Below are 26271 nucleotides of genomic sequence, written 5' to 3' on the forward strand. Positions count from 1 at the left end.
ACTGTCCACTACTGTAGACTCTATAAACACTGTGCACTACGGTAGACTCTATAAACACTGTCCACTACTGTAGACTCTATAAACACTGTGCACTACTGTAGACTTCATAAACACTGTCCACTACTGTAGACTCTATAAACACTGTGCACTACTGTAGACTCTATAAACACTGTGCACTACTGTAGACTCTATAAACACTGTGCACTACTGTAGACTCTATAAACACTGTGCACTACTGTAGACTTCATAAACACTGTGCACTACTGTAGACTCTATAAACACTGTGCACTACTGTAGACTTCATAAACACTGTCCACTACTGTAGACTTCATAAACACTGTGCACTACTGTAGACTCTATAAACACTGTGCACTACTGTAGACTCTATAAACACTGTCCACTACTGTAGACTCTATAAACACTGTGCACTACTGTAGACTCTATAAACACTGTCCACTACTGTAGACTCTATAAACACTGTCCACTACTGTAGACTCTATAAACACTGTCCACTACAGTAGACTCTATAAACACTGTGCACTACTGTAGACTCTATAAACACTGTACACTACTGTAGACTCTATAAACACTGTGCACTACTGTAGACTCTATAAACACTGTCCACTACTGTAGACTCTATAAACACTGTCCACTACTGTAGACTCTATAAACACTGTCCACTACAGTAGACTCTATAAACACTGTGCACTACTGTAGACTCTATAAACACTGTGCACTACTGTAGACTCTATAAACACTGTCCACTACTGTAGACTCTATAAACACTGTCCACTACTGTAGACTCTATAAACACTGTCCACTACAGTAGACTCTATAAACACTGTGCACTACTGTAGACTCTATAAACACTGTGCACTACTGTAGACTCTATAAACACTGTCCACTACTGTAGACTCTATAAACACTGTCCACTACTGTAGACTCTATAAACACTGTGCACTACTGTAGACTTCATAAACACTGTCCACTACTGTAGACTCTATAAACACTGTGCACTACTGTAGACTTCATAAACACTGTCCACTACTGTAGACTCTATAAACACTGTCCACTACTGTAGACTCTATAAACACTGTGCACTACTGTAGACTCTATAAACACTGTCCACTACTGTAGACTCTATAAACACTGTCCACTACTGTAGACTCTATAAACACTGTCTACTACTGTAGACTCTATAAACACTGTCCACTACTGTAGACTCTATAAACACTGTGCACTACTGTAGACTCTATAAACACTGTGCACTACTGTAGACTCTATAAACACTGTGCACTACTGTAGACTCTATAAACACTGTCCACTACTGTAGACTCTATAAACACTGTGCACTACTGTAGACTCTATAAACACTGTGCACTACTGTAGACTCTATAAACACTGTGCACTACTGTAGACTCTATAAACACTGTCCACTACTGTAGACTCTATAAACACTGTTCACTACTGTAGACTCTATAAACACTGTCCACTACTGTAGACTCTATAAACACTGTACACTAAGGTAACACTAAATTTATTATTGAAATATTTTTCTTTCTTTAATAATAAAATTAACCTTAGCTTACTCTAACTTTCTTACTTTATAAACTTATAAAGTTTTTTTAAGTTTTTGACTTTATGGTAATAACACTTAGCTTAAAACACAACACACTGTACAGTTGTACAAAAATATTTTCTTTCTTGGGGTCAGCCTGATAGCATAGTGGTTAAGTTTGTACACTCCACTTCAGTGACCCAGGGTTCATGGGTTCAAATCTGGGGCACAGACTACATACCACTCATCAAGCCGTGCTGTGGCAGCGTCCCACATACAAAATAGAGAGGAAGATTAGAACAGGTGTTAGCTTAGCAACAATCTTCCTCAAGCAAAAAGATGAAGACTGACAACAGATGTTCGCTCAGGGCCAATCTTCCTCACCAAAAGGAAAAAAATTCTCTTTCTTTATATCATTATTCTATAATCTTTTTTCTATTTTTAAAATTTACTTTTTAAACTTTTTTGTGAAAAACTAAGACACAACCACACACATCAACCTAGGCCTACACAGGGTCAGGATCATCAATATCACTGTCTTCCACTTCCACATCTTATCCCACTGGAAGGTCTTCAGGGACAATAACATGCATGGAGCTGTCATCTCCTATAATAACAATGCCTTCTTCCAGAATACCTCCTGAAGGACCTGCCTGAGGCTCTTCTTGAGGACGTGGCACTCTTTCCAGGAATATGTCCATGCTGTTTGCTTGGTTTGTTTCCTTTCTTTATCATAGATTTGCTTGGAAGCAGATAATGTACCACAAACATTCCTTTCTACCCATGAAAATCTGCTAGTGTTGGGGTCCACGTTTTCAAACTTTTTAAGGAGCTTGTTGAGGTCTGTGCAAAGATTCTGCTAAACCTTTCACTGTGAATTTTCTTGGGGTTTCTTATCCTTTTTCTTCTACAGTTTTCCTTTTCTTTTGCCTCTTCTTCAGTTACATGTTCCCATTCCAGTTCCAACAACTCCTCACTAGTCAATTCCTCTGGAACCACCTCTAGGAGCTCCTCAGTGCCATCTCCATCCACACCCAGGTTAAAGCTGTTTGCCATCTCAACCACAGCCTTGTTGATTTTTGCAACCTCCTCATCCTTGGCAAATCCTTTGAAGTCATGGACAAAACTCTTGAGTATCTTCTTCCAGATACTATTCACACACTTCTTGGTGACATCATCCCAAGCCCAAGCAAGGTTCTTGATGTAGTCATGGATATTAGAATCCTTCCGGAATTTCATCAGTGTCTTCCTCAGGTGCAGCAATAGCCTGGGCAAAGGTCCTCCACAGGCAGTAGGCCTTAAAACTGCTATAACTCCTTGATCCGTTGGTTGGATCAAAGTGGTGTTTGGAGGGAGAAACATCACTCTGATATTGGGATAAAGATCACCAATAAAAGGAGGATGTCCGGGACCATTATTAACAATAAGAAAAATCTTGAAAGATGTTATTCTCTAAATAGTACTTCTCCATTTCACTGGCAAGCAATTCAAGAGGGCATCTTGGAAGAGGAGCCGGGTCATCCATGACTTTGTATTGCTCCTAAAGTACAGTAGCAGTGTGTGCTTACTGCTAGACTTGAAAGCCCTGGGGTTCTCACTGTGCCAGCTCACAAAGGGTTTCAATTTGTAGCCTGCAACACTGGCCCCCTGCAAGACTATTATTCTGTCCTCAAAAGCCTTGAAACCTGGCATTGACTTGGCCTCCTTATGGATTAAAGTCCTTTCAGGCATCCATTTCCAGAATAGGAAGTTTTCATCCATATTGAATATTTGCTCTGACAAGCAATTTTCCTCCACAATTAGCTTATCTAGAGTTTCCAAAAATTCTTCAGCTGCCTTCACATCAGCACTTGCAGACTCACCATTCACTTTCACATTAGGTAAGGAAGTGACTCTTGAATCATTTCAACCATGCAGAGCTAGCAGTCAATTCAACATCACAGTGAGGTCCAGCCTTTTCTTTCAACATCACAAACTTTTTGCTTTGGCTGTGATCGTTATGGCACTGAGAGGGATACACTTCTGTGTCTGGTCTTCAATCCAGGTCATTAGAAGTTTTCCATATATGAAATAGTCCCTTCTCCAATTTTTCTTAGTCTCGTTGACTTCAATGAAGCAGATCCTTTAATAGCTTCCATCACTTTGTTCTTGTTCTTCAAGATCATAGCCATGGTGGAAGCAGACAAGTTTGACTGGCAAGCAATAACCATCACTGATTTTCTACTTTCACAGTCCTTAATCACTTTTAATTTCATTTTCAGGTCAATCACTCAACGTGGCCTCTTACTGGCAACACTAACAATGGATTTTGTACACTTAAGGGCCATGATAAACAAAACAACACAAGACTAAATCAAACAGGAGAGAAAACGATGCAATCAAGAGATGCGGTAAACACAAAGCATATGAGGCTGCTGCTGATGTAACAGGCATACTGTTTTATAGTAAACTATTTTGTAAGTAGAAAGAATATACTCTAAAATAACGATAAAACACGTAGTATAGTAAATGCGTAAACCAAGAACACAGTTGTTTAGTTATCATTATCAAGTATTATGTACTGTACATAATTAGATGTGCTATACTTTTATATGACTTGCAGTGCAATAGGTTTGTTTACACCAGCATCACCACAAACACTAGTAATGCAATGTGCTACGACATTAGGACAGCTAAGACATCACTAGGCAATAGGAAATTTTCAGCTCCATTATAATCTTACAGGACCACCATTATATATGTAGTCCATCGTTGACCAAAACATTGTTATGCAGCATATGACTGTAGAATGCCAGAAGAGTGAGAGGACAAGTCTGGCTACATTCTGAAGAGTAATGAGAGAAAATGAGGTTGATTAAGTCAATGGTACCCAAATGTAAACTGAAGACTCAATCCCAATATATGTCAAAGTTTCTACTAGTCTACAATAAAGTGAGAAAAATAAGTAAAAGTTGATAATTTGTTAATAATGCTAAATTAATTTTATTATATACTTACAATTCAACTTTCTATGACTTACAATGTGATATCATAAAACTAAAATCTCATGATTTAATTTTTATATTAAAAAATGTTTTTTAAACATACAGTCAAAGCTATCAACAGTTCTTTCTAAGATAACGCCCTTTCCTGACTAAAATTCAGTTTTTGTCCTGGAGGCAATGGAGATTTACTCTAGTTTATTGTATCATTTTAAAGCTTTAATATTTTCTAACAAACCTGCATTGCTTTGGAAATTAGAAAAGACTTCTTAGTCCTAAATAGTCTTAAGGGTTTAAATATAAAAAACAAGAATTACCTGAGAGTGGGCAGAAAGTCTTACACATATAAAATATACTCAAAATACATGCCCCAAAGACTGAAAAAAACCGTTGACTCTTTTGGATCCAATTTCAAACTCTTATATAAACACACAACATATATGACAAATATTAAACTTAAAACAGGAGTTTAAGAAAGCAGTAAATTAGCAAACTAAAAAACAATCTGCCATAGCATTAACCTAAAATTTCCTTTTCAAAAATAACTACTTTTAATCTAAAAATGGCATAATATACTATTCTTCCAGTTATTTACTATAAGTTAAAGGGGCAAATGTTAGTTACCATTAAACATAGCAATAAAGAAAGTAAACTTCTCATTTTGCTAAAGAAATTCAAAATGTTATCATTCAACAATGAGAAAAAATTAAGAATTTTATTTAGAATAAAAGAGAATTCAAAATTAAAGCAAGTGAACACTTAGGAACTATCTATGACCAATGGAAATATGTGCTTATTAAAGATAGAAAGCTAATTCCTCGCCTCTAGTAAAACCAAAGCTCTACAAGAACCACTTTTCTTACCTTTTCCACTACACCACTAATAGCAAGGGTTGAAAAAGATGACACTGCACAGCATGCCTCCTTGAATATGGAGACAAAAAAAGGTATCAGAAAAATAAAAACGGTTCAAATTCCATTTGTTGGAAACCTGGTATATGCTTCAGTAAGTTCCAAACACTCATGTAAATGTTAGCCACGCATCTTTCCAATCAGTTTAGAATTATCATCAGTTTAGCAAAGTGGTGACCAAACCAAATGAAATCAACCATGCAAGGAAAACATCTGCTGATAATTTCTAAAGTTAATGGTTTCCAACAGTAGTATATATCTCTTATTATAACACTTTCATGGAAAATAGTCAAGCATCCATTGTGAAAGATCAGCCTAAGTTAAATAGAATTATTATCAAAAACTACTTCTACCATATAGCAATCTGCTAATGTTTACATAACATAATTAGTCAGGTTACAAAGAACTTTTTGCTTAACTGAGAGTTACTGCTTTTTAAAAATTTAACATACACATACCATTACCATGGTAAAAGATCTGAAAAGTTATTTCTACAAATAGAATTTCAGATCACTAAAATTCAACTTACTACACATTGGGAAAAATGAAGTAGTATTTGATAGGTAGTTCAATTTAATTATTTAAAAATGAAGTCACCTTTTAAAAATGTCTGGCAAATATGTTACTAAATGTTACCCACTTAGACAAACATGCACATACTATATATGTTGTCATAGCAGTTTTAGCTATATTAAACTCTGATGGCTGAGATTTACTAAATGTATGGATAAGCTTTAGCTGTCCCCTAAGCTCTGAGACCAGATCTCCATCAGGGATTTTATTCTGCACAACACAGCTCTTGCCCATAATACTCTTCTAATGCTACTATCTTAAAATTACAAAAAAATAATACTGGTTAATGGCAAAGCTAAGAGTTACATGACTTTGAGAAAACACTGAAAATTTAAAATAAGAATCTCAAGTCTACAGTCACAGAATTCAATGGGAAGTCACATAAAGCAAATCAACTTAAAAAGAAATACGGGTAGTCATTATTTCCAAATGAGACCTGTATGCCTCAAAAAGACTGCCTTGGGAGGCTACAATACTTACTCCAACAATGCTGTCAGTGCTTACAATATTTTTACAATTCCTTTTTGGGAAATCCCTAAAGAACTTTCAGCACATTCTATTGATTACCTTCAATGAATGGTAACAAAACTTCCAACTTAGAAAACAGATAAGAGTTTCTGAAGCAATAAAGGAGTCATATAGGCCTGACATACAGAATATGATGGATCCTCAAGCACAGTAATATATATTTGTCAAAAATGAGATGCACACAAAGGCAATTTCCTTGTGAGGCAACCCAAGACAGGTAAAGCCTCCCAAAGCGACTGCTCTGAGCACATTTCTCATTTGGACATCCACGTAAATCAACTTTACAACTAAAGATCTTTCAGTCCAACTCTCTCATTTTATCAATGAGAAAACTAAGTTTCAAAGAGGTGAAAGAAACTGCCCCAAACCTAATTATTTAGAGCCAAACCAAGGACTAAAAGTCAGGTCTCCTAATTCCTAGTTCAATATTCTTTCCCATACACTACACTGCCTATAGTCTTCAAGGCTTGAGAAAAGGAAAGTAGAACTGCCTTTAAAATCCACTAAGGGTTTCAGTTTTAAATTCAAGTTAAGGCAACTGGGAATCTCCAAAATTCTGTAAGAATATGCAATCTGATTTTAAAACACACACACACACTTAGTGATGCCAATTCCATCTGCTATAGGGAGGAGGCAGGGACAAACTGCAGAAAAATCAATCAACTAAGGATGGATGATACAGTAGTTCAAGTTCAAAGTGGTTAGGCCCTAAACTAGATCTAGTTTGGCAAAGCCAAAACTTCTTACAACTCAATTAAAATGTATGGATATGCTTTTTTTCTTATGCAGACATTTAAAAATTTTAAGTAAGTTGTCATCATTACCGTTTAATAGCATTTATTGAACATTTACGGTGCCAGACAGTATGCTGGGCATTTGCATTACCTCATTAATCCTCACAACAATCCTACAGACGTAGGCACCATTATATTTTAAAAATATTTTTAAAGATAAGGAAACATTTTAAAGATAAGGAAACTGAGAGCCACAAAGGTTAAATAACTTCACCAGAGTCATAAAGTGTGACAGGTTGTATTTTCCAACAATGGCTATAAAAGTATCTCCTATCTCACATGCTCTTTTTTTCTTAATAAACTTTTTGATATAGAACAGTTTTAACTTTACAAAGAAACGGTGTCACTAGTACAGAATTCCCGCATACCCCAAACCCAGTTTCCCCTATTATTAACATCTTACATTAGTATGGTACATTTGTCACAATTAAGGAACCAGTATTAACACAACTTTTTTAACTAAAGTTTATACTTCATTTCAATTTCCTTAGTGTTTACCTAATGTTCTTCTGTTCTAGGATCCCATCAGGATACCATGTTACATTTAGTCATCGTGGCTCCCTAGGCTCCTCTTGGCTATAACAGTTTTTCAGACTTTCCTTGTTTTTAATAACCTAGAAAATTAAAAAACTGAGACCCCAAATGTGTCTTACTCCAGAGAAGGTGCTTCTTAACAATTCTCCTAAACAATTTCCTATAATCCAAACTGCTTGTCCTTACAATTTTAAAAAGGTCTGTGTGTTGCTCAGTGCAGTGGGCCTGAACTGGCAGACTAATCACATTTGGAAAGCAGATCCTACCATAATACTTTTTTTCCCAGTAACTGCATTAATACATAGTATACTCAAAAGAATATATGAATGTGCTGTCATGGCAGATAAGACCACGTGACTCCAAAATATAGGTAACATTCCGTGTGAGAGGACCAATGTGTTAACTTCTTTCTAAGTGGCTATACTTGCTTTCCACACTGTTAAAAAAAACTTAAACTAGAGAATTTTTTAAATATTCAAATAATTCCTATTTGCTTTCATTTAATGGCAGAAGTGCTCATAATTATTTAATTATAATCATAAATTATTAAATTTATTATATGCATTTTAGGATTAAGTTGTAGCCAGTGCTAATTACAACATGCCTGGAAAACAATTTCAACCTACACTGGTTAAAATTCTATTTATAAAGAAAAAATCTAAACCACAGAAACAGTGCTCAGTTTAGAACAAGAACATGTACATAACTGCCAAATACAATCCCTGTTTAGATGTCTCTCTTACCGAAACACTGTAATTACAAAAACCAAAATGAATTTCTAAGTGTTTCAAGATGAAATAGTCCTAGCATAATTTTCAAGGCTTATAATTACTTTCCTGAAAAGGTAAATACTCCAACTTTTAATTTAATATAATATTAACTCTAGAAGTTAGCACAGATTAAACATTTGATTTTACTCTAAAACGGAAGCCACCTATGAAATTCAGAACCTTTTAAATCAACAATCAAATGCTAACCAAAGAAAAATGATTGGGAGGCAAAGGCCAATGCTAACTTCCTAAAGCCATTTATGGATAATGCAAACCCCCAAGCTTATGGAATGGGTTTTTAAGACAATTCATATACGTTAAGTGACTGTCTACCCAACAGAGAAATGCATCATATCAACACACAAAGTCTCTCACTTCCCATTCCCTGTGCAATCAACTAGAGTTCAGCTTTGTGCCCCTACCATTCTATTGAACCCACTTCTGCAAAAAGTCCACTTTCACGCCATCAAATCCAATGGTCACTTCTGTCTTCATTTTACTCCACCTCTTGGCAGCCTTCCACATGAATGGCCAATTCCTCCTCAGAACGTTAGCCTCTCTTGGCTTTTGGGTATTCCCGGTTTTCTTCTGACCTCACTGATCCCTCTCTCATGGCCTCCTTGGTTGGCTCCTCCTCCTCTACTGGCCCTCTAAATACTAAGGCTTCCTACCACTAAGACATTGGTTGTCTTCTCTCTATCCTTTTCCTCCTCCCTCTTTCCTCTATGTTATCCTCATGCTGACCTTTCCAAAATATATCTCCAACACAATCCTCTCCTCTGAGTTCCAGACTCACAGATTCAGCTGATTACCTGACAGTTAGATGTCCAATAGTTCTACCAAACTGAACACATCCAGAATAAATGTCATGATTATTCCTCCTCCTTTGTCTACCCCCACTGAGCTCTCGTTTTTCTCCATCTCCATAAATGGTATCAGCATCCACCCAGATTCTCTACCAAGTAAACCTAGGAGTCACCTTTCATTCTTTCCTTTCCCTCACTCCCAAAATCCAATAAAATCAGCAAGAGACCTGTCAACTTTATCTCCAAAATATATCCTAAATCCAACATTTTCCATCAATTTCCACTGCCACCACCTTAATCCAAGCCATCATCATCTTTTGCTTGGACTACTAATGACCTCCTCTCTTTCACTCTTGGCCAAACCACACTCCCACCCACTCAGCCATTGCCAGTCCTTTCTTGATTCTGTGGCAAAAAAAAAAAAATCTTAAAATGTGATTTTGATTATATCACTTCCCTGTTTAAGAGCCTTTAATGGCTTTCCATTCAGTCTACAGTAAAAATCAAATTCCTACCAAAATCCACAAGTCTGATATGAGCTGGCTCCCACCTATCGTTCCAAGTACATCGTCTCCCACTCCCCTTCACCTACATTACAACCACTCTCATCTGTCAGGTTCTCCAGCAGGCCATTTCCTGCCTTGGGGCATTGCACAAATTGTCCAGGATGCTTGGAATGGTCTTCTCAGACTTTTTGCCTACCTTCCTTTCTACCTTTTAGGCATCAGCTTAATGTCATCTCCTTTGAGAAGCTTTCACTAAGGCTGACCACTACTTAAAGCAAGCTCCCCTTAGAAGTTATTCTCTGCCTCAATCTTAATTGCATCCTTTATGGTTCTCACCACAACTTGCAGTCATTTTATTCGTCTGTTTTCTTGTTTTTGGGCTGTCACTCCCTCTAGAATTTTAGTTCTGTAGTTCTGTCGTTGTGAGGATCATGTTGATATTGCTCACTATCTCAGCCTCAGCATAAGATCCAGCACAATTAGAAAGAGCTCAATTACTACCTACTGAATGGCTTGGTATAAAAATAGAGGAAAACCAGATCAATTGCTACTACCACTTAATAGTTTTTTAGAAATTCAAAAGCAGATATAAACAAATCAATGATCAATCAAAATGCTGATTAAATGCCTTTCAATTATTGGTCCTTTTACTATTTCTGAATTTATATAGGATCCTTTCTAAGAGAGTAACAACACAACGAATATAACAGTATTAACAGAAAATTAATATCACCTTACATTCAGAGAGCATTTTCTACTCTCCAAATGTGCTTTCAAATATTCACCTCAACTGAAATAGAGAAGGCAAGTATTATTTCCATTTTACAGATACAATCCTTAAGGCTCAGAGAGGCCAATGAATCATCTAAAATAACAGTTTTTTAGTGGTATAGTTGAGGTTTGAACCCAGTTCTCCTCGTTCCCAATCCAGTCAGTCTTTGTTTCCTTTACTTTTTTCTTTCTTGTGCTTTGTTTTGATGCACGCTTTCAGCCTTTCTTAAACTGAAGCATACAGTAAAGCATACAAATCCTGAGTGAAAAGCTTAACAAATTTTTATAAAGTGAGTATACCCGGATCATGACAGAACACGAACCTGCAACCCAGAAGCCTCCTTCATGCATGCTCCCTCCCAATCATTAACTACCTCCAAAGGTAATCACTAATCTGACTTCTAGGATGGTAGTTAGTCTAACCTGTTTTTTAACTTTATCTAAATGGAATCAATAAGTATATATTCTTCTGTAAATGGTTTCTTTAATTCAAAACTATGTTTGTGAGATTCATCCATATTAATAAGTATGACAGTGATCCATTATTTTTCATTGCTGAATAGTATTTCATTGTATAAATATCCCAAAATTTATCTATTCTACTGTTAGACATTTGAATTATCTTCCAGGTTTTAGTTATTATGAATAATTCTTTTATGAACATTCTTATTTTGTAGATGAAGAAGCTAAGGCCCAAAAGGGAAAAATGCCTTAGTCAAAGAAACACAGCATTGGGCAACCAAACTAGGTCCCAGAAGGCCTGATTTTCCCTTTACTAAGGGACACAGTCAGCAGGCAAAAGTCCATCTGAATCTCAAAAATTTGTTAATGCTTGCATAATACAAAACCAAGTCTTAAGTTACAAATATTATGCCAAATATTATTGCAGTTTCTGGCTACCAAAGTCACTTCATTAAAAACTTTAAAAATAAACATAATCTTCCCTAACTTATGGCATTCAATGAGATTAGAATATTTGGGGCAGAAGTAATTTACTTTTATACATATCATTATTCCACAGAGGTTTACCTAATTTACAGTCAAATAAAATTTTGGTTCCCAGATTAGAAATGTCCCAAGTTGAGAATTCTATCAAAATATGAACAGAGACAACAGTCCTAAATTATGAGCAAGTAGCATTCCAAAACTTTGCATTTAAGTCAGCTGTCTGGACTTCAGAATGTATTTTCTCATAGAAATTATATAATACATAGTGATCAGGTTTTCAGATCAGCCTACAAAAGCCAACTTCACTCAAGCATACCTGAAACTAGCATTAATAACAACATAATCTTTAACTACTACAAATAAATACCCAACTTGGAATAATGGCTTATAAAACTATGTCTTAGCACCGCAAACTCTTGTATTAACTCTCATAAACTGTGGGAGACCCACTCCTACCTCCCTGTCTCTTCTCCCACATGCCTCTGTGACCAGCTTACGCCTATTTTTTTTTAATACCTCACCAACACTCTTCACTTTATGTTCCCAGATCCTGGGCCACAGAATTTAGACCACAACTTATCCCATAATTCCTATCCCTCAAATCACCCTTTGAGATTTTCTCTGCTCAAAAAACCTTTGGGAGGAGAAAGACAAAAAGAAATAGGAAAAACAAATGGGGGGAAAAAAATCACAAAATCTCAAGAAATCCTATAAAGTAGTTACTCTGTTTTCATCAAAAGGCACATGGTGTCAAATGGGATTTTTCTAAGCTCCTACTTTCACTGGTATATTCTTCTCTAGAGCCCCACTCAATCCTTCTAGACTGCCTAAACTCCTAGGCTGATCACTCCTGAGTATCTCTCCTTCCCTTAGGAAAGCTTCCTATTTCATTCCTTCTCACATTCTCACACAGACCCCAAATGGAAAGATAAAGGAAGGGGCATGTTGACAATATCAAGTCTTTAGGCGCACAGAGAACTGCAATAAGGGAGACATGGAGCCTAAGGAATTGCCAGGCCATTAAGGTCACCATTAATCTGTAACTTATTATATAGAAGTTAGGAACTATACACAAATGCTTTGGAGCAAAGAAACAGCTTTATAAATGGACACCAGACGAGCTTCCAGAAGTGAGAAAAATCTACCTTATATATCACAACATAACATTCCTTTGTTCTTATGGCTCACCTTATCTTTCCAATAATTACACTGAAGATGTATCCTATATTGTCTCTTTATAACTAACACTGACCTGAGTACACCACAAATAGGCAGAAAAATGGGTAGAATCCAGCACATCAAAAAGCCAGCTCCAGATCTGATGAAATTAATTTACCAACAAATGGAGAAATTAATTTCTAATTAGTCTAGGTGACTAAAACCAAAGACAAGAGCTATATCAGCCTGAAAATCCAATGAAGAAGATGGAAAATGACTCTGAAAGCCAAAAGAAACCTAAAAGTCATAAACACCTGCAAAGAATTTTTAAGGACAGGAATGAGCAGTGGATTCTCTAAAATTCAGAGAACAGACATTTTACGGAAAGTAAACTAGGGAAGAAAAACTATCATTCTGTCTGTCAAGTCTTTAAAACAAGTACCTTATGTGCCAAAATATTTTAATGGACTAAAAAGTTTAGGTACAAATTATTAAACTACGACTTCCGTGGTTGTAGCTAATAAGAAACCATACACCTCAGTGAAGCAATGTAAAAATAATGTATCCAAAAGTAATCTGAGCTAGCTTGATGCAGACAACTGACTACTCCATCAGAGAGCTGCCAACCTAAACAATAAAAATTATCTTAACCTACCCACTATGATTTGATATAAACTGGTCCTGGTTCTACCATTCACTGTATAACTCTGGGCTACTTATTGGACTCTCTGGGTCTCAATTTCTGCACTAGTAAAATAGAACTAAAGATGGTACCTACACCTCAGGGTTATTGTGAGGATTAAATGACATAAGGGAAACTGTTTTGAGCAGTGCCAGGAACACAGTAAATGTTCAGAAATAAGGGTTAGCTACCGTTGTTTTCTCAGAAATGATGCTTACAAAAGTTACCTGAAGTCACACCCCTGACTTAACACTACCTTTAAAACCTTCACAACCCTTAGGACAGTGCTAAACACTGTAGATGCTCAATATTTATCGAGTGAAGACTAATGGCTCATATGAAACCTGGAACCTTGAAGCTGAAAGAGATTTTAGAAGTCATCTGGAACAATCTCACTTAATTCAACAATATGATTCATGGGAGATGATCAAATCTTCGCTTAAACACTTCCAGGGACAGAAACTTGCCATCTCAACAAGGCATATAGGAACAGTTATAATTACTAGAACATTCCTTTTAAAGATTTCACTGTACTGATTACTGCCTCTCATAAACTTCTTATCTGAAAGGCTGAATTCACTAGAGGGCATCACAATATTAGCAGAAATCATCTACCAGAAAGAATCACGAAAAGGAAAGACTCATTCAAAATTTATTCTAGCTAACAGAGAAATACTGCACCCAGTTGTATAAAACACGTAGGTTAATTTAAAAATTATTCTGCTTAAACGTATATTAAAATATTCAGAAGAAATTAAAAGGAATTTAAGTTATAAAACATAGTACTTACACGTCCTTGTGTATAAGGTTCAGATTATCATAAAGTGTGGGCTTTTTCCAACCCCCAACAAGACCTCCCAATAATTTTATGCAATTTTAATAATAATATGTTTATAAAAGAAAAGCATACAGAACCGGGCTGCATTTATTATAGCTCCTTGCAGCCAAACTCCAAGTCAGCACCAGCTTTCCATAAAAAGGAGTGCCAAAGAAAAAATTATCAACTTTCATAAGAAAATCCAAACCTGGATCTGTGTATAACCAATCATTTAATGATCTACAACTAAATTATTTTAAAATGTCTGCATTCATTAACAAAGTAATGGTACAGCTGTAATGCAGACTCCAAGAGGGTCCAGAGGAACTGTCCTCGAATATCCGCTAACTCTCACTCCCTATAATTCACAGTAACGTGCAGAGGAAAAACAGAAAAGTAGGCACTGTTTATAGCACACCCCTCCACCTTATCACATTCTGATTCTACAGGAAATTTTACAGCTTTGTAAGTTATAGGTAACTTTGAGACATACAGATTCTATCCTGTCAGGTAGAGAGTTCAACTGACTTCCCTCACAACTCCCTGCCTCCCTCTCCCCCACAAACCACTTGTGCCTCCATTTGCAATCCACTTACGACATTCCTTTACTCCATATAAATCTGTAGGTTTTTTACTTTTCCTTTGAATCAGTTATATTATTTGTCTGATTCCCTCTCTGATTATGAATTACATAAATCCTTAACGTATGTTTATTTTTCTACCTGTATAAGTTATTATCATTTAACACACTGGTTGACTTTCTTACTATTGATAAGACATTGTTCAGTACTTAGATGTTGTTCAGTACTTAGATTATCAACACAAAAAGATACTCCAGTGAATATGAATCATATTGGAAAGGTTCATTAATAATCAGATCTTTAGATCTTGAAAAATCAATTCCTTGTGAATTTCGTTGGCATGAATGAACGAATGAGTACTGGATGAAGGACGGAAATCAGGTTTCAGAACCTGCAAAGCTGATATTCAGACTGTGGATAACGGTGAAGCCAATGAAGAGCAACCATGACAAGCTACTGGCCACTCATCTCTACTATCCACTTAATGAGCCCCTTCAAAAAGTTAAAACGACTGAGGACAATGGTCAATCCAACAGCAGAATTCATATCAGAAGACAAAAAAATGTCTAGTAGTCTCTGCTCTATAAAAAGTTCTCAACATTGCCATCCCTTTGAATGTGTCCACGTTCATCTACCCATCCATAAAAGTAGGTAAATTTTTATGTCACTTTAGAAGAAATCAACACAAAAGTCTTTGTTTAGCTTCATAAATTATCAAGACTATAATTATGGAGAATTACAAAAGGAAGTAAAGGGATGAGAAACATACTGATAACACAGTCAAGGAAGATGTTCCAGATGCAAGTGACCCAAATCAGAACTGGGGGGCTTCGAAGCCCACCAGGTTCTTCTCCATCTACCTGCTCTCTTTATACCAAAGACACTACTAAAATAAAAAGGACTTTAATAGATTTCAATTCCTTTTACTAATAAGAGGTACACTCTGATGACTAATTTTATATGCCAACTTGACTGGCTAGGGAGTACCCTGATTAAACATTATTTCTGGGTGTGTCTGTGAGGGTGTTTCTGGATGAGATTAGCATTTGAATTGGTGCACTAATAGTAAAATAGACTGCCCTCTCCATCGTGGGTGGGTATCACCTAATCTGTGGAGGGCTGGAATACAACAAAAGGCAACGGAAGGAGAGTCAACCCCTTTTTTCCTATTTCACTGAGCTAGATGGGACATCTCATCTTCTCCGGTCCTTGGACTGGAATTTATACCATCGGCTCCCCTGGTTCTCAGGCCTTCAGACTCAGGCTGAATTACACCACTGGCTTTCCTGAGTCTCAATCTTGAAGACAGCAGACCATTGGACTTCTCAAACTCTAGAATCACATGAGCCAATTTCTCATAATAAATCTCTCTCTCCCCCTCTGTCTATACACACACACACAAACACATACATGTATATATTAAATATAGATACACACATATACATATATACATATATATGTTAAAAAATAGACATACATAAATACATTTTTAAAATAGAGATATATATACAAATATCTCTATCTCCTATTGGTTCTGTTTCTCTGGAGAACCCTGACTAATACACACACACACATCCTGCCCTTGTTCAGAACTATCTCATTTACATACACATATAATGAATTAACAATCAGAAATACCCACTCCAGACAAACTATTTTCCAAGAGGAAACACCTACTCTCCCTTGACTGGTAAGGCCACGAATACACTGTACACAAACATCAACTATATTCAGAAACAATAAATCATTTCACTATTTTTTAAACTCCAAAGAGGATGGAGAGAAAGGTATAATTATGATTTGTTTAATGCAAAATTAGTTTTAGGCAACACACTGACCCACAGCTAATCTCTTCTGTTCCTCATGTCTGTGACTTACAAATCTCATTTAATGCATTAGCTAAACACGGCACCAAAGATTCCATTACAAGATGGGAGTGAGGGTGAAGGGTGCTGGCAACATTAAAGAAGCAAAATTATTCTAATGTGGCCCTTGGGTTTTTTCCCAAAAATACTTAGAAAAACTGATAATATCTGAAATGATTATGAAAGTTAAATCATCTGCAAGAAACATTTCTAAGACCTGGTCTATCAAAAATATTTTGCATAAAACCTATCTGAATGCCATGAAAATATCTATAAAGAAGACAAGTAATAAGACAGTTTACCAAATGCAAAAACAATGTGCATTCTGACTCTAGGGTCACTTCCATTTTTATAAGAAAAGGAAACAAGTTTCCATTTTTCTGACTAACTTCTGATGCAGCCATTGGTCCATGGTCCTTTCCTCCTATGTAGACCTCAGAAAAAGAAACTGACTGATAATTTATAAACATTTATTTCAAATCAAAAAAGAACACATGAAAAAATTTTTTAATTTTAAAAGACTCAATCTGGGCAAACTTTGTTTTTTTCACAAACCAATAATAAAAAGTGAAGCCTTAGAAGTAGACGTAACTGTCAACTGCAACAGTTCAGAGAGTAAAACCCTGTCTGTATTCAGTAAGGTCTGAAGGTCCTGTCTCCTTTTTTCCTCTTTTCCATAAATGTTTTCTGTATATTCTTGACCATGTAAGCGCTAAGTAGAAAAATTATTACCATGTAAAAATTTCTTCTGTTCTCAACTTTGAGACTACTTCCCATAAACTGGCAAAAACTTTATATTAGCTTATTTAAAGCTTCACAATTAACTCCACTTAAAAAATTTTAAAGATTTAAATGAAAAATAAGGGCATTTATAAAAAACCCACAGCTAACATCATACTCAAGGGTGAAAGACTAAAAGCTTTCCCCCTAAGATAAATCTACAGATTTAATGCAATCTTTATCAAAATTCCAACAGGCTTTTTGGCAGAAATGGAAAAGCTGATCTTCAAATTCATATGGAATTGCAAGGGGTCCCAAGTAGCCAAACAATATTAAAAAAGAACAAAGTTGGAGGACTCACACTTCCCAACTTCAAAACTTACTACAAAGCTTACAAAAATCAAAAGTGTGGGGGCTGGCTCTGTGGCCGAGTGGTTAAGTTCGTGCACTCCACTGCAGGCAGCCCAGTGTTTTCTTGGTTCGAATCCTGGGCGCGGACATGGCACTGCTCATCAAACCACACTGAGGCAGCGTCCCAGATGCCACAACTAGAAGGACCCACAACGAAGAATATACAACTATGTACTGGGGGACTTTGGGGAGAAAAGGGGAAAAAATAAAAAATCTTTAAAAAAAAAAATCAAAAGTGCGGTACCAGCATAAAGAGAGACACGTGGACCAATAGAATAGAACTGAGAGTCCAGAAATATATCCATACATCTACGGCCAACTGATTTTTGACAAGGTGCCAAGACCATTCTATGGGGAAAGAATCATCTGCAACAAATGGTACTAGAACAACTGGCTATCCACATGCAAAAGACTGAAGTTGACTTTTATATCATACCATACACAAAAATTAACTCAAAATGATTCAACAACCTAAATGTAAGAGCTAAAACTATAAAACTCTTAGAAGAAAACATACGGATAAATCTTCACAACCTCAGATTTGGCAATGCATTCTTCAATACAACACCAAAAGCACAAGCAACAAAAGAAAAAATAAATAACTTGGGCTTGATCAAAATTTAAAACTTTTGTACATCAAAAGACACTATCAAGAAAGTGAAAAGACAATCCACAGAATGGGAGAAAATTTTTCCAAATCAAGGGTCTAGTATCCAGAATATTAAGGAATTCCTACAACTCAACAACAAAAAGATAAACGACTTTTTAAAATGAGCAAAGGACTCAAATAGACATTTCTCCAAAGAAGATATGATAGACAAATGGTCAATAAGCACATGAAAAGATGCTCAGTGTCATTTTCATTAGGGAAATGCAAATCAAAATCACAATGAGATGCCCCTACAGACCCAACAAGGATGGCCATAATTTAAAGATGGAAAGTAACAAGTATTGGTGAAGATGTGGAAAATTCAGAACCTTCATTCATTGCTAGTAAGAATGTAAAATGGTGCAGCTACCATGGAAAACAGGTTTGCAGTTCTTCAAAAAGTTAAACATAGAATTACTACATTACCCAGCAACTCCACTCCTAGGTATATACCCAGAAGAACTGGAAACAGGTACTCAAACAAATACTTGTTCACAAATGTTTATAGGAGTACTATTCACCACAGCCAAAAGGAAGGAACAACCCAAATGTCCATCAATGGATGAATAGTTAAACAACTGTGGTATATACACACAATGGAATATTACTCAGCCATAAAAAGGAATGAAGTACTAATTAATGTTACAACATGGATGAACCTTGAAAACATTATACTAAGAAGCAAGACACAAAAGGTCACATATCATATGATTCTATTTATAAGAAATATCCAGAATAGGTAAATCCATAGAAATGGAAAGCAGATTGGTGGTTGCCAGGGGCTGAGGAAAAGAGGGAATCAACTGCTTAAAGATCTAGGGCTGTTTCCTTTTGGGGTGATGAAGGGTTTTAGAACTAGAGGTGATAGTGGCATATTGTGAACGTACTAAATGCCACTGATTTGTTCACTTTAAAATTTCACGGTATATGAATTTCACCTCAATAAAAAAAAAAATCAACAGATACCAAATGTATAGCCTACCTTTTTTTAAAGTATCCACAGTAGAGGTCATTTACAAAACTGATTGTCTGTTAAGCCATAAGGGAAATCTAAATTAATTTTACAGGGCACATTTTCTGATTACAACACAATAAAACTAAGAACTACTAATAAATTCAAAACAAAGAGCCCTAATGATTTGGAGTTTTTAAACTCTCCTAAATAACTGATGAATTAATGAAAAAAAATTAAGGATAAAGCAGACTTGCAGTTCTCAAACTTTGGTGTGCATCTAGATTACCTGGGGAGCTTGTTCAAAGCACCGAAATTGAGGCCCTACACCCAGAGATTCTCATTTAATACTCTAGAGTGGAGTCAGAGCATCCATATTTTTAATAAGCCTTCTATCAAGGTTTCGAAACAATGTGACAGAATATTTAGGAAAAAATCTAAAGACATCACATATCAAAAGTAATGGGATTCACACAAAGCCTTACTCATGTACACTGTCTAAAATAATAATATTTAACTAAAGAAAACATAAACTAAGCAGTCAAATTAAGATTTTAAAATAAAGGTAATATTAAAGAAACAGAAAAATAGATATATGAATAAACGTAAAAATACCTGATTTTAAACACACAAAAAAAGCAGAACTTTAAAATAAGTTGGGTTAGAGTCCTGAAAATTCTAACAAAATAAAAAATTCTGAAATAGACAAAAGTAGAACTGGGAAAAGAAATCATATTATTTAAAAAAAAAATAAGGCAAGGAAAATTAATTTGGGCAAACTCTGGAAAAAGAATTTTTCTAATAACTCTATACATGGTTAAATCATCAAAAACATAAGAAATTACTTATCAATGAAAAAAGTCAGAAAAAGTTCAATTTTGGCATTAGTTATAATCTATTTGGTTGAAAAAAATTAGAACTTGTAAAATAGGGGGGAAGTTATAACCAAAGGGTACGAACTTGAAATTCTTTCCATTGCAGAAGACTTTTTTTATCCAACATTAAAACTGGTTAATAAGCACCCCGTGACTACCATATAGCTTCGCTAATAAGAGAAATAGCCTTTGTTCTTCTTAATTCAAAAGCAAATCTCAAAAGAACCTCGCGATATAGATGATTCCAAATAATTCACTTTCAGGTTTTAAAAAAAGTCAAAATAGGTCATCATCAACTTTACAAATAATATCGAGGTTGACTTTTCATTTTTCTTTTAAAGTCACTATTGTAGCCTATTTAACTTTAACCTGTTATTCAACAATGGGAACCAATAATGGTTATTAGCAAAGAGAAGCCAAGCACCAAGTGCTATTACCAATAATTAATATAAGGGTAAATAAAATGAGATTTTTCTTAGTTTAATAAAGGGGAGAGAGCTAACCCTCGCTTCTCCCTAGAGTGGGTGGGATGGGTGGCTCTGTGTGTGTGTTAAAACAAATTACCTGGTGGCTTAAAACACCAGAAATTTGTTCTTTTACAGTTCTAGAGGCTAGAAGTCTGAAATCAGTATTAGTAGGCCAAAATCAAAATGTCAATGAGGTCACACTCCCTCAAGAGGCTCCAGCACAGAATCCATTCCTTGCCTCCTCCGGCTTCCGGTGGCCGCCAGAATTTCTTGATTTGTGACCACATCACTCCAATCTCTGTTTCCACGGTTGGTCACACTGCCTCCTCCTCTTCTGTGTCTATGTAATCTCCTTCTGCCTCCCTCTTATAAGGAGAGGTGTGATTGCATTTAGGACCCATCCAGATAATCCATGATAAGTGCCCCACCTCAAGATCCTCATCTTAATCACATCTGCAAAGACTCTTTTTGGCCAAATAAGGTAACATTCACAAGTTCCAGGGATCAGAGCTTGGATTTCTTTTGGAGAGCCATTTTCAACCTACCACAGTGAATCTCCTTAAAAACAAATGTCAAACGTTTTGCTTAGGAATTAGATAATCTTAGTCTCCAGATTTTACAATGCAAGGTCACAAGGTCCTCTCACTCTCGGAAATGTAAACACATACCTCTGAAACTAACTCAGGAATTTCTCACCAGGTGTGCAGGAGACGATCACAGGGGCACCCATTTGTCTCTCAAGAACATAAAAGAAGTGTTAAATATCTATTTGACTGTAAAATGAATAAAATTCTACTCGAATTTTGTAGTCTCTCCTAAACTATCTACAACCATCTATCTGACAAGCATACTCAATAATAAATTGAGTTTTCTCTCTCTTCTACATTGGTAAGAACGGGTCTTTTTGTTGGAAGGATTTTCTTATTTCCCCAACTTCATAGAGTTGGGAAAAAATAAACTAAGTTTTTAAATGAACTTGAAATGAACTACTTTCTAAAAGCAGCAAAATTTATTTTTATCTTCTAAATTTTTCCTGACACACAATTTCAAGGCCCACTAGCCCTTGAATCTTCTCCAGAATTACACAGTTTTCATTCCATAAAATCAAAATAAATTCCAGATGAATCAAAGATTTATATGTAAAATACGAAAGCATTAAGAATTAGAATAAAATATAATAGGAAAAATAAGCAAGAATCAAAACAGTCACATATGAAAAGAAACACTAAAAAAGCCAAAATAAAGCAATGTAATGCCATGTTTCCAATTACTACCTTTTCATATTTGACAATGATAATATCTAGCAAAAGTGAGGGTGTGGGGAAACAGGGACTCTTTTTTTTTTGAGGAAGATTAGCTCTGAGCTAACATCTGCCACCAATCCTCCTCTTTTTTGCTAAGGAAGACCGGCCCTGAGCTAACATCTGTGCCCATCTTCCTCTACTTTATATTCTGGACACCTGCCACAGCATGGCCTGATAAGCAGTGTGTAGGTCCACACCCAGGATCTGAACTGGCGAACCCCAGGCCGCAGAAGTGGAACATGCAAACATAATCACAATGCTACCAGGCTGCCCCTGAGGGACTCTTACACATACTACTACCAAGAATATAAACTGATAGAGCCCTCTTAAAAGGCAATTCAGAATAGCCGGCAAGATTTAAAAGGCAAATACATTTTTACCCAATAATTCTACTTCTAATCTTCCATCCTACAAAAGTACTCATAAAAGTGATAAAAAAAAAATATGTATAAAAATGCTCACTGAGGGGCCGGCACCGTGGCCGAATGGTTAAGTTCGCGCGCTCTGCTGCAGCAGCCCAGGGTTTCTCTGATTCGGATCCTGGGCTCCAACATAGCAACGCTCATCAGACCACGTTAAGGCAGCATCCCACATGCCACAACTAGAAGGACCTGCAACTAAAATATACAACTATGTACCAGGGGGGATTTGGGGAGATAAAGCAGGGAAAAAAAAAAAAAGAAAAAGAAAAAGATTGGCAACAGTTGTTAGCTCAGGCACCAATCTTTAAAAAAAAATAATCCTCAATGAAGCACTATTTGTATGTGAAAATTAGAAATAGTATAAATGTCCATCAACAGAGAAATGGTTAAATGAAGGTATATGCCTACAATGGAATACTATGCAGCCAGTAAAAAGAAAAGACTACACAATTATAAGTTGTCATTTAGAAAGATAGCCATGATACAATACTTAAAAAATAGTTAAGTGAATTATTGTTTTTAATTAAAAGAAAAAAACAGCAAACATTATGTTTACTTATTAATATAAGCTATATCTTCAAAACAAAATCTTATAACATGGGAAAATCTTCATAACATTAAGAGAAGACCACAAAATTGTATAAGCAACTACACAAACAAGTGGCACATATTAATAAAGTTTATCAAAATCTGTGTAATGTGATTTTGATCTGTTCTTTATACACTTATTTTCCAAATCACATAAAAATTACTTATATCATCAAAACAAAAATCAATTAAAGTTTTTTTTTTAAATGGGGACCCAGATGACCAAGCATAATAAATTGTTATGCTTTAGGGATTCAGGAAGGATTCAAACCCTACAGAATACAGGAGATTAAGTGTAAAATAACGTAGTATGTTCATGTACAAAGAAAACTTTTAAAAATACATATTTACAAAAACTTACCTAATATAAAGAAGGCTATCTCCTTCAGACTAGTTTCCTTGAGTATGTTTATTCTGAAGCTGTACTACTCAAAATATTTTTGAAGTTTGATAGTTTGAAATGTCCTTCGGTCAGCTCACGTGACACATAAAAAGTTAATCCTCAATTGTATTTACACCTTAGTTTTAAGTAAAATTGGTATTAACCAATATAATCACCCAACATTATCCCCTAGGTTGACCCTAAAGTAGCTTTTGGCTCATTTCAAACAACTCTAGCTTCAGAGAACAAAGATTTAGCACAAGTTCAGTTAGTTAAAACAATATGCTGCAGCTTTTGAAGACATGTTTTGAGACAAGGAGTAGACTGTGGCTTCAGAAAAGGTTCCCTCCAGATAAACTGAAGCATTCATTGCAATCAACACCAGCTTTTGATACACGCCCAACAAACCCCCTTCATTCCTTTGGTACTCATGGCTTCTTGCCTAAAAGGCTCCTCTCCCAAGCCATGGCAATTATCGAAATTCTACCATCTCTTCAAGACATAGCTCAAAATACACCTGCTCCATGAAGCTGTTCTTCTTGTGAACCCCAGAAGCATTTCACTATCTGTACTGCCCACTTGGTCAGCATGGGCTATTTTTATACTGACATTCTTTTAATATATTCTGACTTCCCGATTATAGTTTATAAGGAACTGGAAGATATATCTTCCATCCCCAGTGCAGTTCACTGGAGATACAAATTGAGTGGCCTATCCAAGAAACATAAACAGGTGTTTGTTTCTTTTCTTCTATATAAAGATCAGAACAGTATTATTAGCTTGGGCCTGATGGACTGTGGTGAGCCTTGAATGGCTGCCAGAGAGTGTGGGTTTTATGCCGCAATAATGGAGAAGTGAAAGTTCTTATACTCAAAAGTTATGGGAAAAATTTTTTTTTCAGGAAAAGCAGTCCTTAGTCTGTAACCATGGGTCCTCTAGGACCATTCAACTGACCCCATCTTATCAACAGAGTAATTAAGAGTAGTTTTTCAATGCCACAACTAGAAGGACCCACAACTAAAATATACAACTATGTACTGGGGAGTTTGGGGAGAAAAAGCAAAAAAAAAGAGAGTAGTTTTTCAGGAACTGAGAAATGACACCTGGTCCAGTTCAGGCTGGTTGAGACCACCAACGCACCAACTAAGCCTGTGCAAAGTGACCCTTTTGACATCAAGGGGATGAAAACTCTACCCTCAGATCATACTACCACCACTATTTTGTGAACATGTGTCCTATGAACAGCCATGAAGCTTGACTGGGCTTGTGCAGCTCATCAATTTCCTCACTTCTCCTTACCTCCAATTGTCTTTCTCCACACTTCAGACCACCCTGCCCTTCATCCCATAAATTTTGCCCCAAGCCCTAGTTGGGGAGACAGATTTGAGAGTGTTGCCTACTGTCTCTTCACAGGTCAACTTCAGAAGAAAGTTTTTTTTCTTTTCTCAAAAGCTGATGCCTTAATAATTGGCTCTTTATGCGTGTTCGGTAAAAGAACCTCAGTTTTCTGCAGTAACAAGTCCATAGCTGCCAGACTGGGGAGCGAGGGGGAAACTAACATCTAGAGCAAGGAAGGCAGTCAGCCCAACACAAAGGGTTGAGTAAGGGCTTTAAAATCAGAAAGCACTGCATTCTCCAACACTTCTACCTCTGCGACTCTGGGCAAGCTGTATGACTTCTTAAAAGTTTCATTTTCTTTACCTATAAAACAAGGATGATAAAACCAGAACCTACCTAGCTGTAGCAAGTACATAACACATACCACAACTCTGACAAAGGATAAGGACACTGCATTCTGACACCAATTCTCTGACACCAACTGGGTGTCCTACAATTCAATTCAATTCTCACACTCACTACCTGGAGTTAGCATCAGATCCCACAAGCTAAAGAGCAAGACACCCAACAAGACTTTCCTTGCCTCAGATGTCCCCAAGCTATCAGAACTTCTGTCCCGTTAGGCTACAAATTCAGGAGTTCCCACAACCCTCCTTCAAGTGCAATCATTTGCTAGAATGACTCACAGAACTCATTGAAAACACTATACTTAAATGATCACAGATTTATTATAAAGGATACAACTCAGCAACAGCCAAGTGGAAGACATGTGTAGGGCAGGGTCTAGGGAGAGAAGATAGGGGGATTCAGAGCTTCCACGGCCTCTCTTCAAGAAACTCAGGTGTTACCCTCCCAGCACACTGATGCTTTCACCAACCCAGAAACTCCAGTGTCCCAGAGTTTACATACGGAGTTTTATTACATAGGCATGACTGATTAAATCATTGGCCAAGTGACTAACTCAATCTCCAGGCCCTCTCCCCACCCCAGAGTTCAGGGGGCGGTAAAGTTTCAACTCTCTAATTAAGAGCTGAGTCTTTCTGGTGTGGCCAGCCCCTCTCTCAACACTATCTAAGGGCCATCCTGAATCACTTCATTAGCATAAACTCACACATGGTTAAAAGGTGCTCATTATGAATAACAAAAGATACTCTTACCACTCAGGAAATTCCAAGGGTTTTTGAAGTGCTATGTCTAGAACCAGGGACAATGACCAGATATATTCTTTATTATATCACATACACAATAAATGGAAGCTATTATTTTAGAAACCAAGTAGTAGGCTATTAAAATAAACATAAAAATGAGGAGGCAAACAAACAAACATCAAAAGCATTGCAAAGGATGGGGGTTTGGGGGGATGTCAAATTGACTTTGACG

At 36.3% G+C, this 26271-nt stretch overlaps 1 protein-coding gene across 10 annotated transcripts in view; it reads right to left on the reverse strand.

Moving 5' to 3' along the window:
- Positions 1-26271, reverse strand: part of LCLAT1 (lysocardiolipin acyltransferase 1) — a 192348-nt gene that overhangs the window by 150555 nt on the left and 15522 nt on the right. The window lies entirely within an intron of this gene.

Source organism: Equus asinus, chromosome 6 (genome assembly GCF_041296235.1).
Source record: "Equus asinus isolate D_3611 breed Donkey chromosome 6, EquAss-T2T_v2, whole genome shotgun sequence".
Taxonomy (NCBI): Eukaryota; Metazoa; Chordata; class Mammalia; order Perissodactyla; family Equidae; genus Equus; species Equus asinus.